The following is a 12,950-nucleotide window of genomic DNA, read 5'->3' as shown; positions in this document are numbered from 1 at the left end:
AAACAAGCGCCCTCCCAACAAATAAGCATTTCCACAGCCAGGCTTATTTTGTGCATGGTTATCTAATGCATCATCAGTGAGAACAGTAAATGTACAGTAGACATTTGTTTAGTATCTGAATAATGGAACTCTCACATACAGAGCATGAAAAAACATATGACTGAATTGTTCCAATAAAATTAGATTAAAATCTATTGGGATTTTTTTTTTTTTCTTTTTTTTGAGACAGAGTTTTGCACTTGTTGCCCAGGCTGGAGTGCAATGGCATGATCTCGGCTCACCACAACCTCTGCCTCCCGGGTTCAAGCGAATCTCCTGCCTCAGTCTCCTGAGTAGCTGGGATTACAGGCATGTGCCACCACGCCTGGCTAATTTTGTATTATCAGCAGAGACGGGGTTTCTCCATGTTGGTCAGGCTAGTCTCGAACTCCTGACCTCAGGTGATTCACCCGCCTTGGTCTCCCAAAGTGCTGGGATTACAGGCGTGAGCCAAGGTGCCCGGCCAGGGAAAAAAATTTTAAGTCCAATTAAGACCAATTCAATGAACTAAAATTTTTAGGAGTAAGTGAGGTAGCAAAATCAATATATGCTATGATTACATGACAAATGTTAAGTAAAAACATCTGCGATCAGAACGTGCCAGATAAAAATTTTTAAGCCAGCCATGGCAGCACATGCCTACAGTCGCAGCTACTCAGGAGGTTGAGGCAAGATGATTGCTTGAGCCCAGGAGTTCAAGGACAGCCTGGGCAACACGGCACAACCCCACATCTATTCTTTAAAAAATAAATATTGGACACACTGAATTTCACTGGAAGATTATTTTCATTCAACAACAACAACAAAAAAAAATGGTGAGAAAAGGAAATATATCAATACTTCCCCCATTTTATTCAGGTTACTACCAAAAAAAAAAAAAAATCCCTTTTTTCAAAAAAGGGGAAAAAATAATGAGATTCCCTGAACAAAGTAGGGATATTCACATAACAAAATAATCTATTATAAAAATATTCTCCTTTGAGCCTCTGAAATCATGAATTCTCAGATACTGAAATTCTGACATCACTGGCCACAACACACATAAACAATTTCGAAATCACCACGGTAGCTGCTCACCTCTCTTGCTTGAAATTCTGTAACATCTTCTAGACCTGCAGCAAACTATTAAAAACAAAAGTAAATCAGATTAGAGAATATACAAAATTCACTAAAAAGATACAAACATTGTTTCTGTAATAATTACCACAGAGCTATCTTTGCACAAAAGTCACAGATCTTTGGTCCTTTGTCAGCTTTGCCATTTATTCATTTATTTCCTCCTCGAATTCTTCTTTATTTTTGAGACGGAGTCTCACTCTGTCGCCCAGGCTGGAGTGCAGTGGTGCAATCTAGGCTCATTGTAGCCTCCGTGTCTCTGGTTCAAGCGATTCTCCTGCCTAAGCCTTCCAAGTAGCTAGGACTACAGGCATGTGCCATCACGCCTGGCTAATTTTTGTATTTTTAGTAGAGATGGGGTTTCGTCATGTTGGCCAGGCTGGTCTTGAACTCCTGGCCTCAAGTGATCTGCCCACCTCAGCCTCCCAAAATGCTGGGATTACAGGCGTGAGCCACCCCACACTGCTAAAATTCTTCATTCTTTAAATAGTAAAAATTGGCCAGGCGCAGTGGCTCATGCCTGTGAGCAATTTTCTCTTTGAATCAGAGATTTTAAAGTTGTATTCCGCCAAATAAAGACTCTCTGAAAATGTCCTGTGATGGGTAAAATTAAATACACATGATAGGGGTGTTGTGAAACCAGTATTCTAGAAGAGATAAAAAACTTTAGGAATCTACTTCAATAGTGAAGTAGAAATCTCTGTCTCTCTCACTCTCTCTCTCTATATATACATAAACTTTGCAATCTATTTCAAAATGTTACACAGAAATTAAGATGGCAAGAATAGAAAACAGACGAAAAATTTCATAAAATAAATGGAAATCATAGAAAAGAACAAAATGTAATAGGCCACTGCCATTGTAAGACGTAAGAGAAGTAAGATGGAGTTAGCATAGTCCATCTTTACACAACCAAAGAATTAAGAATCTCAGAGGGATGCACTGATATGGTAGAGGAGAACGTGGAAGGCGAAATGTTTGAAGGTGAGCTGGGGAACTCAAAGTGCCATAAAACACCAGTGAGTTTCATGTTTTTCCTTTTCTCTAATATCCCAGCCTTAATTCAGTATGGGAGAGTTCCTGAAAAATAAAACATAAAACTGCTTGTTGAGTACAAAAACCAAGATGTAACCTCTATACTTATTATTTCAATGTATTTTTTTTTAAATAAGAATAGTTCACATCAATATTCAACAGAAGATTCATTTTGAATAGCCTATTATCTGCCTTCAAACCTAGCGAAAATTATCTTAAACATCACTTACAGACAGGTCCTCAAAATGTCAAATAAACATAGTTACTATATTCTCATGTATAAGAGAATTGAATACATAAACACAGGAAAGCCTCCACATAAATATTCCTAGCGGGATTAGTCATAATAGCCAAAAACTGAGGAGTAGATAAGCAAAATGTTTTATTTATATAATAGAATATCACTCCTTCATCAAAGAAAACGGAGATCTGATACATGCTACAACATGGCCAAACCTTGAAAACATTAGGCTAAGTGAAAAAATTCTGGGTAAAAAGGCTTCCTTCTAATATAAATGCCTCAAATGCGGGTATCTACAAGGCCTGCTGGTATTATAGTACTCATGCATTTATTCCACATTTTCATGTTTCCTGAGCATTTATGTATGCTCAAACCATTCCTTTTGACATGTTCTTTTGCATTATTTTCATCAACTAATTCCAGACCTACTGAACAGATACAAGACTATCCATAATTCCTGGATAATCTTTACCTGGATTCCCTATTAGCTAACATCTTATAACACCTGTTTCATTTTTTTTCTCATTTTTTGAAACATGTATATTATTTTATCTAAATGCTTTGAAAATTACAGCTATGACATTATCCTTTTATCCTTTAAATTTTTTTAATTTCTCAAAAACAAGAATTTTCTGTTATATAACCTCAGGCAATTATATGACGTTGGCAATTAATACTCACATAACATTATAATCTACTTGAGGGACAGTCTTCAAACTCTGCCAACTTTCCATGTCCTGTTACAGACATCCTGAATCAATGTTATATTCCATTCTCGTGTCTATTTAGTCGGAGATAATCTGGACTATTTCCTCAGTGAAATTAGTATGTTTGAATACTAAAAGCAGAATGTCAGACAATTTGAGACTGATGTTTCCTCATGGGTAGACTCAGGTTTATACACTTTAGTCAGTAATACCACAGAAATGAGACTGTGTTCTTCTCAGTGCATCCTACCAGTGCCGCCTGATGTTCCCACTACTGGTGGTATTAACTTTCACCTCTTTAATTCAGGTGCATCAACCATGTTGTCCATCAGGAAGCTATTGCTTTCCCTTTGTAATGATAAGGACTCAAATTGCTCACTATCTAAGTGTCCTATTTCTCTTAAAATGTTCTCCGAGTTTTAGCATCATTTGATGATTCCTGGCTGAAACAATTATGATTATTTCCAAATACTGATTTTCCAAATCCTGTCATTTCTTTGTTAATGCTATCTACTGTACAGAAGAGCTGTACTGTCAAACCCTGCCTAAGCGTTCATTCATATTAATAATATTTTAGACATCTTATTACCATTGATTAGGTCTCTCACTCTTCAAGAAACCGTGTCCAAATATTCCAAAATGGTGTCCGACAAAACCCGAGGCTGTTCACTGCTCAGTATCCAGTGGTATCCTATTTGAGGGATGCAGCTTTCCCCATCTCTGCTTTCTCCTTCTGTACTTCTCCTTCTTCAGCATTCTCAACATGTCTGAGACCCAGCTACAAGAATCTCATAGTCAATTTCCAACCGCCCAAATACCAGACTATAAAAATACAAAGCTAGAATGGCACTGTGCATTCCTTACATGACAAACAGTCAAAATTCTAAACATATTTCAGTAACTGCCATAGCAAAGCAAAATTTATGTCAGAATCCCTCATGCTTATACCACTTTAACCGAAGTTTTCAGCTACCAGCTGAGAACTGCTAAGGGATTGCATTCACAAGACACAAAGTGCCATCTTTAGAAAAGGGTTAGAATGAATGAAGAAAATGGAAAAAGAGAACTAATTATAGATTTTGTTGAATGGGGGAGATTTTGTAGAATCTAGACCATATGATCATAAATTACACTGGAAAACTATCCCAACAAGAGGTTATGACCTTCAAATCTAGATCAGTTGGCAGTTTTCTCTTCACTCAGATAATTACCATGGACCTTTTTCCTGCTATTGGCAATATTTAAGTCATCATACTGCCTGTCACCAGCTCTCTTCCAAAGTTAGCTTCTTCCATTTAGTGATCCTCTTTCTACTGGCCATTTCTCTTTGGACTTTCATCTGTGCCTCCATGATGTCTCAGAGCTTTGTGTATAATATGGTTTACTGCCGGGAAACATGTTGTTCCACATTCTGAGCAAAGGTACCCCATATTTCCAGAAGTAACTCCTTAAAGGTTTATACTATAAGAATTTCCAAAAGATAATTTCTTATTCATGTTTTTCTCCTGTTCCTACAATACACCAACAGTTACACTTTCTGTCCTGACAAGCTGCACTTAATAATTATCATGGCTCTGGCCTTAAAGACAAAAGGAGAATGAATATGACTTCTGAAATGTGGGTTCTTTCACAAAACATGATTTTGCTCAATGGGTTTAACAAATCATAAGCATTTTTAATTATTATCTTCCAAAGGTTGGGACATCCTAGGTTTATTTAACTTCTATATAATAGGATGAATTACACAAATTCAAACTCAACCTCAATTTACTTATCTTTTAAAAAGACGTAAATTCGTCATTCCATCTGTTATTATAAGCATTACGATAATTCATGTAAAGTGTTGATCTGAATATGTGGTATATGTGGTAAAAATTCAATAAATGCTATGTTTAACTGAAATACATATATGTATTCAAAACACACACACACACAGATGCAACAATAATGACCAGAACTCGCCGTATTTTGAGAGTATTCTTCCTATAAAACTGGTTTTATTGACCATATCATAACAAGCACATACATTTATCATTTCAAATGAATAGAAATAACAATGTTGAACACAGTTGGTACTCAATAACTGGCAAATAAACTGCTGAAGTTGTTGGATTTTCATATCAATTAATTTGAACATGCATCACCGTATTCATAACTGAATATAATCCAATTGGTTAAATGTGCCATCACTAATTTTCCTACCATTATTTGACAAAAATGTTATTTACTATTTTACAATTATAATTAGCACTACACGGAGTACCCTTAAGTTTACATGCATCTTTGAACACCTCCTATTATATCCTTATAGGTAAATATCTAAAACTAAAATTGTTGGTCAAAAGTGCTAATTTCCATATTATATTTTCTACTACCTTCCTTAAAGATTTTAACACATCAGGAATTGTAAATTCTCCCCACCTTGTTAACACATGTATCTGTTAATCTGATAGGTGAAAAAAGGCAAATAATTGTTTTATTTTATATATATTTTAAGTATGTATTTCATATGTACACAAATTTCATAATTTCATTATAATGACTGATAAGATTGAGCACATTTTCTATGCTCTTGGCCATTTGCAATGCTTTTCTTTTATGAATTGTTCATTTACGTGCTTTCCCAAATGATTTGAATGAGCCTTTCAACATTAAATTTGGCATATATGTTTTCAGTAAATATACACACATTACTGCAAAAGAGAAATTTTCCAAATTTAATTTTAACTTGGCAGTTTACTCATTCTTTTTACCTCACCTTTACTGCAATGCAGATAGCATCAACAAACTAGAGCAAATTGGTAAAAACCATTTAATTGGATTAAAGATGGCATTCATTTGCTGTATGTATTGTCGATGCTATCATGCTTTTTACAAGCTGAGTTAAAGAATAGCTCTGGCATGTAGTAATCTCACTCTGATGTGGTGAAACAATTACAACCGCTCAAATGATGTCAAAATAGGCTCAATTTATGGTCCACGGAGGATGGATACCACCACGGCTGCTCAGAGACAATCCTGCTAACTGGGATAAGAAGGCAGACAAGATTTTGGAATTCCCTGGAACTCTATAGATGAAATTTGGAAGAAATAGGTTCAACTCTGAAATATAATTTATCAACTATAACTATTATAGCAAGGGGTTTATATCACTCCAATTCCTTCTACTGTGCTTGTTTTACACTGTTTAGGTGATGTTAATGGCACGTGGTAGTCATTTATATCACTCACTTGCAAATGCAATTTGGCAAAAGAGCTAAACAAATTTTTATGAAAATGAAAATGTTGAAATAATACTTCAAATATTATTACCACGTGGCTGAGTTGATGTGATTTTTTTTTCAGGTTCCAGTTTAGCCAATGCTCTGGTTTCCTGAAGAGTAAACTCTAGCCCACAGGCTGCTTTTCTAAAGTTTTATTGGAAGAAAGGCACGGCACACTCATTCCATTATAAATTATCTACGGCTGCTTTCATAATACAACAGCAGAGTAGATTGGCCGCAACAAAGACCACAGGGCTTTCAGAACTGACAATGTGTATCTGGCAGTTTACAGAAAAAGTCTGCCAATCCATGGTCTAGTTTAACATGGGCTGGAAAAATAACTCTACATAATTAAAATTGAGCTTTAAAATGTGGAAATACAAAAGACTGAAATGGCTGAGTCGTCTTATCTACTCTGTTTTCTCAGACCCAGAAGATACAGAATGTCAGCGCTATTTTGATTTTTTTCACATTCAAGCACAGTATAACAAGGCCAGAGTGTCTGCTGGACAAGGTCCCTGACATAGGGCATGCTCTCTTCTGGTATTTCTTTCTATACATCACCACCTCACAGATCACCATCACCACTGTCCATTCACAGGGAGGTAACTCCTTTGAGTTTCCACTGCTATGCCCTTCTGTCTCTTATGACAAACGGCACAGACAGAATACAGATGAATGATTAAGACAGATATATAGGTAATAGATAAAAATGGACTGATAGATTATTGAACAATAGACAAATTTAGATGGAAGCAGAATTGGGGAAGAGTTTGAGAACTACCAATAACATCAGACATTAGGATATCAATCAAGGTATTTCTCAGAATGGAACACTTATTGTTCCACATAAGCTTATTTATCTTATGTGTACATTGGTATGCTGTTTCTGAATTTTTCTTAAGACCATAGAAAGACAGTAACTATGTTTTAGTGATGGTATGCACTACAAGAAGTGCAATCATGCCCCTTTCCTGCATGATCATCATGGAAGTTGACATGGAAATTATGAGAAATGTGAAAAAACATACCATTCAAATCAAACAGATTAAATTGGAAGATTCACATCATCTTCCTCGAATTCAGAAGTTGTAAGATACCTATATCCCATTTACATTCAATCAAAAATGGTATTTTAAGAGCTAGATCAATTCTATGTTAGGAGAACTCATCAAATGTCTACAACACAGCACAAGTCACAAAACATAACATAAGCCTATGTTCTGACCCCAGTAATATTTTCGATTAAATACAGTTTTTTTACCCTGCTTTTTCTCATTAACAGTCATCCAATCACTTTCTAATTTACTCTTTCACTATAAATACCATGAAAGCAAATTTAGTCATTTAAAAAGGAATAATAATTTTCGGTTTCACTTTCCAGGATGTGATATTATCACACTGTGAAAGAAACACAAATAGCAACACGCAAAACTGGTAATAGTTCTACTCTTTGTTAAAGTATCTATCACATCCTGATATGCCAACCAAAACTTCTGTTTCAACTATTTGCTATATCAACTACTCAAAGAAGAAAGTGGTTACATTTTATTTTTAGCCTTTACACAAAAGCCACATTCATCGACTCATTTCAGATGGCCAGAAACGTCTACCATGCGATAGCTCATTTATTCTCTCTTCTGGCAAGATCAGAGCTCGCGGCACCCCTTTGCTTATGAACTATAGACTGAAGACTTGAACTGTGGGAAAGAACACTTAGGCAAGTTGGCTACAGATACCAAGGGGAAATAATTTGTTCGTTTTATTCATTTTTTTCTAGATTTTTCTCTGATATGAATAAATGCATTGTGGAGAATGTCTCCACCCCTTGGAAGTGGTAAAAGCAGGTGATAATGCTGGGAATGAGGGTAGAGAAGAATAGTTAGCTCAAATTAATCACCAGGTATTTCTAATAATAATACCAAGGTAAACTAGAACATAACGCTTAGTGAAATCAATGCTCAATCTGTTTTGGATGAGTGGAAAACAGATACTCATACCAAGAGATTATTCCTACTCTCGCCAGGCAACATACAAAGCAGGTAGACCTTGGAAATATGTATGGTTTATAAAAACTGTGATGCTTTAAAAATCCTACAGAAATCTGAACATGTATACTTTTTATAAAAAACAGTGAAAATCAGAGAAGTTTCATGTGGGATAGACAGCTCCACTGTTTTAGGCTTGGGTACCTTAGAGTACGAATCAGTAAAACTAGCTAGCATACTATTGTCTCATAAGATGAAACTTTTCCCCATCAGGTCAAGAAAGACATGCAGGTCTGGCTACTAGTAATAAGAGGAATACGTGTTATCAAGCTAAGCCCCCAACAGATATCATCTGGAAACTCCAGAAGTAATATAAAGACAGCTATCTAAAACCATGGAGAACAACGAAAAGCAAGCCAACACTGGAGAGAGCACTCTTGGAGGAAAGGAATTTCCCTGTAAAAGTTTCCAATTTCAAGGAATTTTGCTGACAGGCATCCTCCATAGTGGCTGGAAAGTGGGAGGAAATTCCCAGTGTGGAGAATCAGACACGGGAAGCCTGAATGAAATTCTGTGTATAAGTTCTGCTGAAATCTTTGGTTGACCTGTAAATTGCCCATCAAGTAGGCCATACTCAAAGTAACCCAACCAATATGAAAAGAAAAGAACTGAATAAGAGTGTAGGCTGCTTCTCACAGCACACAAAAAAGCCTGCAGTTCGAATGCAGCCAAGTTAACTACTTCTCTTAAACATAAATAAGTAAAAGTATCACTATCATTTATAGCCATAGCTCTCAATGAAAGAGAGTAAGAATGTGTGATTTTGGCCCCAACACCATAAAAAAGAGCGCTTAGAAAGGATTGAAGGCATTTTTTGGCAGGGGACATGGGGAGGAGAGAGAGTTATGCTACTGGTAAGAACTGAATGGAGACAAAGGATAACACTCAGTACCCCACAATGCATACAGAACAGTACCCTCCCAGAATACAAACAACACAAACAAAATAACTCAGTTCAAAACGTCAATATTGCTGAAGCTGAGAAATACTGTTTTAGAAGAATAAAATAGAATTCAGAGTTTCTAAAATATACTCAAAGTTCAAGTTACAATCCAAAATTACTTGACATACAAAGAAAGAAAACTATAACCCATACTTAAGACAAAGGAAACTAAAGCTAACCTGCAAGCAGTCCTGATATTAAAATTCTGAAAAAGCATATAATTATGCTGAAGACATAAAGAAAAATGTGCTTATATTAAATGAATAGGATAGCACATCAAATACAACACAATATTAAAAATAAAGAACTGGTTGACGGGGGCATGAGGACGAGGCAGGAAGAATGCCTGAGCCTGGGAGTTCAAGACCAGCTTGGGCACCACAATGACCCTATCTCTACAAAAACAAAGAACTAGCTGACTGTGGAGGCATGCACCTGTAGTTCTAGCTACTAAGGAGTGGGTAGGTTAAGGTGAGAGGATCGCTTGAGACCAGGAGGTCAAGGCTGCAGTGAACCATGCCACTGCACTCCATCCTGTGTGACAGAGAAAGATTCTGTCTCAAAAACAAAGCAAAAGCAGTAAATATCTGGAACTAAAATATAAAATAAATTAAAAAGAAAATTGAGCAGATTGGAAAAAAATAGAATAAAGTCAGTGAACACGGATGGAAACAAATTATTAGGTTGTTCAAGGTGAAAAATACCAAAAATAAGATTTAAAAGAATGTCAGGTATCCACAGAGTATTAATAGGTGTAATACAAATATATATGTAAAAATTAGAGTCCCGGGGGAAGACTGAAAAGTTATATTTTAAATGGCTGAAATCCCCCCAAATTTAACATAAAACACAATATTAACAGATTAAAGAAGTTCAAACAGCCAAACAATATAAAGAAAAACATAGAGTCACATCATAACCAAAACTGACTCAATACTTAAGTAAAAAATATCTTAGAAGGAGTCAGAGAAAAATGGCACACTTACATGAAGAGAAAGAATTACACAAAAATAAAGATTTAAATATTAACGGAGTCCAGAAAACAGTGGATTATCTTTGAAAGTGCTTAAAAAAACCCCATTAATTCCATGTTTAGTAACAACATATTTCAATGAAGAAAACTTCAAAAAAAGGCAGTTAAATATAAAATAATCACCATATACTAAAAGAAAAATTATCATCAATAGGCCTGCTATACCAGAAGCGCTAAAGAAAGTTCTTCAGGCAGATGGAAAGAAATTTGAATCTTCAGGAAAAAATGAAGATCACTGAAGTTGGTTCATATTCATGGAAATGTAAGTGATTTGAAAAAAAGTAGTGTTAGAGTGAAGGTAAAATTCTGACTGAGAAGCCAGATTCAAAACTAGCCATTCCGATTGCTCAAGCAGTGTCAAACAAAAGTCGAAGCAACTGGCGTAACAACTAGCCCTTTACTCCCATTGGTTGCAACTCATTTCCCTTGCATTCCCAATAAACCTGAAGATGGACTCAAAATGTCATCAGTCCACTTCCTTCTCTGCATGGGTTAACAAGGGTTAGCAAAGAAGGAGCTGTGGCAAAGCGAGAATAATACAACATTCACATAGAACAGACATACGAAAGCCCCAGAGAGAAAACCTTTTCAAATTTCCCAAATTCAGACATTTTTAGGGTCCTTTCCTATCATTCATTTTAAAATAAATCACTAATATTCTTAAAGAGTTAATACTTACACCTCTATACCTTATTAAGAAATCACTACATTTTATGTTCTCTTTTTAACACCATCGAACATGGCAGATTGCCAAATTATCCAACTACAACAGGATATAGTAATATATATGACAAATGACAAATAATACATTAGATATAACAGTAATATGTTACATAGTAAATCAAAAAGAATATTGCATGACTATCAGAGTATCACATTCTCCATTATTTCTATATTCTCTCTCATTCATGACCTCTCTCTCACTCATTCCATCACAAATTTTATTCAACAAACTTTAATGAAACTCTTACATTTTTATCTTGACATTTTGTCATGAGACAATAGAAAGAAAAAATCCCTGTCAACTAGGAGCTCGTTATATTTATTCTGGGAAAACAACACAGAACACAAGACAAAGTGTATTGATAAGGATATCAACACAATATTCAAGAGCTTGAAGTGGGGAGCCTAAGAAATCAGGTCTATATGCAGCTATTTACATTAAGGCATATTGATCAATCCTAGGATACTTCATGTCTGCCTGCCACATAACAATGGTGTCAGTTCAAATGTACCATCTTAGCATGAATCTATTCAGATGTTCTCTCCAAACCTGCACTTCTTCACTGAGATATTCGGTGGCTGCGGGTAGGAATCCCATATAATGATAATGTTATCACTGAAGAGAACCATGAATCAACAAGACAATTTAACAAAGCCTTGACAGATATGATACTACTTCAGATTGAACAAACAGCAATACCTTTTCCAAAGTTTATAATGTCAGAAGATATCTTAAACTTATTCACAATAGCTGGTAAGAAGCCAGAATGAAAGCAAGACGAGGAGGCACATCCCCTATATACCTAATGTCTCAATATCCTTCTAGAAATCAACACTTTCTAACAACTTGGTCAGCTCTTTACTGATAAAGCATCTTTCTACAGGTTTTCACCTCCTCAGAAATCTCCACTGCAATGTCTTGTGGACTTTCCAAACGTAAGAGTAACGTGAAAAGCTCACAAACACTTCCTTCTTATTTTCCTTATTGTTTCTCTTGGTCTCTTATTTAAAACATACATACTCTTCCCATCTGTTATTAATCAGTAGACATTTCTTCAACACTCCTTGAATCCCAATATTGAACAAATAAACTGGATCACAGAAATAAATATAACTCTATTGTACAGCAATATCAATACTGTGTTACAGAAACACCGAGTGGTCACACTGAAGTCAGCTACATAGACTGTACTGTATCGTTCCCTCTTGTGATGGAAAGTAATCAGACAGTGACTATAATCTACGATTCGATCACTAGCCTATCTACAGCCACTCTCCCTAAGAAATTTTTAAAGTAGAGTAGTATACAATATGGAAAACATGAATCCTTTCTAAGGACTGACAACACATAAAAAGAGCACTACGATGAAATGTGTTGACTTTTCCCAGATTACAAAGTCTACCATGCATATGGCTTCCTCTTTGACCGTCTTCCTTTGAGAAAACAGTGAAAAAGAGGACACTAATGGCACAGGCTATACAAGCAGGAAAGAAAACAGGAGCTATACTCTATTACTCCACAAATATCAGGAGGGATTTATGCCTAGCCCCTAAAAAACACTTTCACCATAAAAAGTCTAATCTAGCAGATGCTGAGTTCTCTAATACCAGAATCTATATTTACACAATCCAACTCAACATAGTCTACAGAATCTATGATTTCCTCAGTCATGCCATAATATTCTCAAAAAAGTGTGAAGCAGCTACCTCATATTGGGTCTCTAGAAATTCTTTTTACTCACCCTTCAGGTGATTGGGGCTCATTCATCAAAATTTCACTCATCCACGGTCTAAACTATTTT

Source organism: Trachypithecus francoisi, unplaced genomic scaffold (genome assembly GCF_009764315.1).
Source record: "Trachypithecus francoisi isolate TF-2019V2 unplaced genomic scaffold, Tfra_2.0 Lachesis_group3, whole genome shotgun sequence".
Lineage (NCBI taxonomy): Eukaryota > Metazoa > Chordata > Mammalia > Primates > Cercopithecidae > Trachypithecus > Trachypithecus francoisi.
This window is presented reverse-complemented; position numbering follows the sequence as displayed.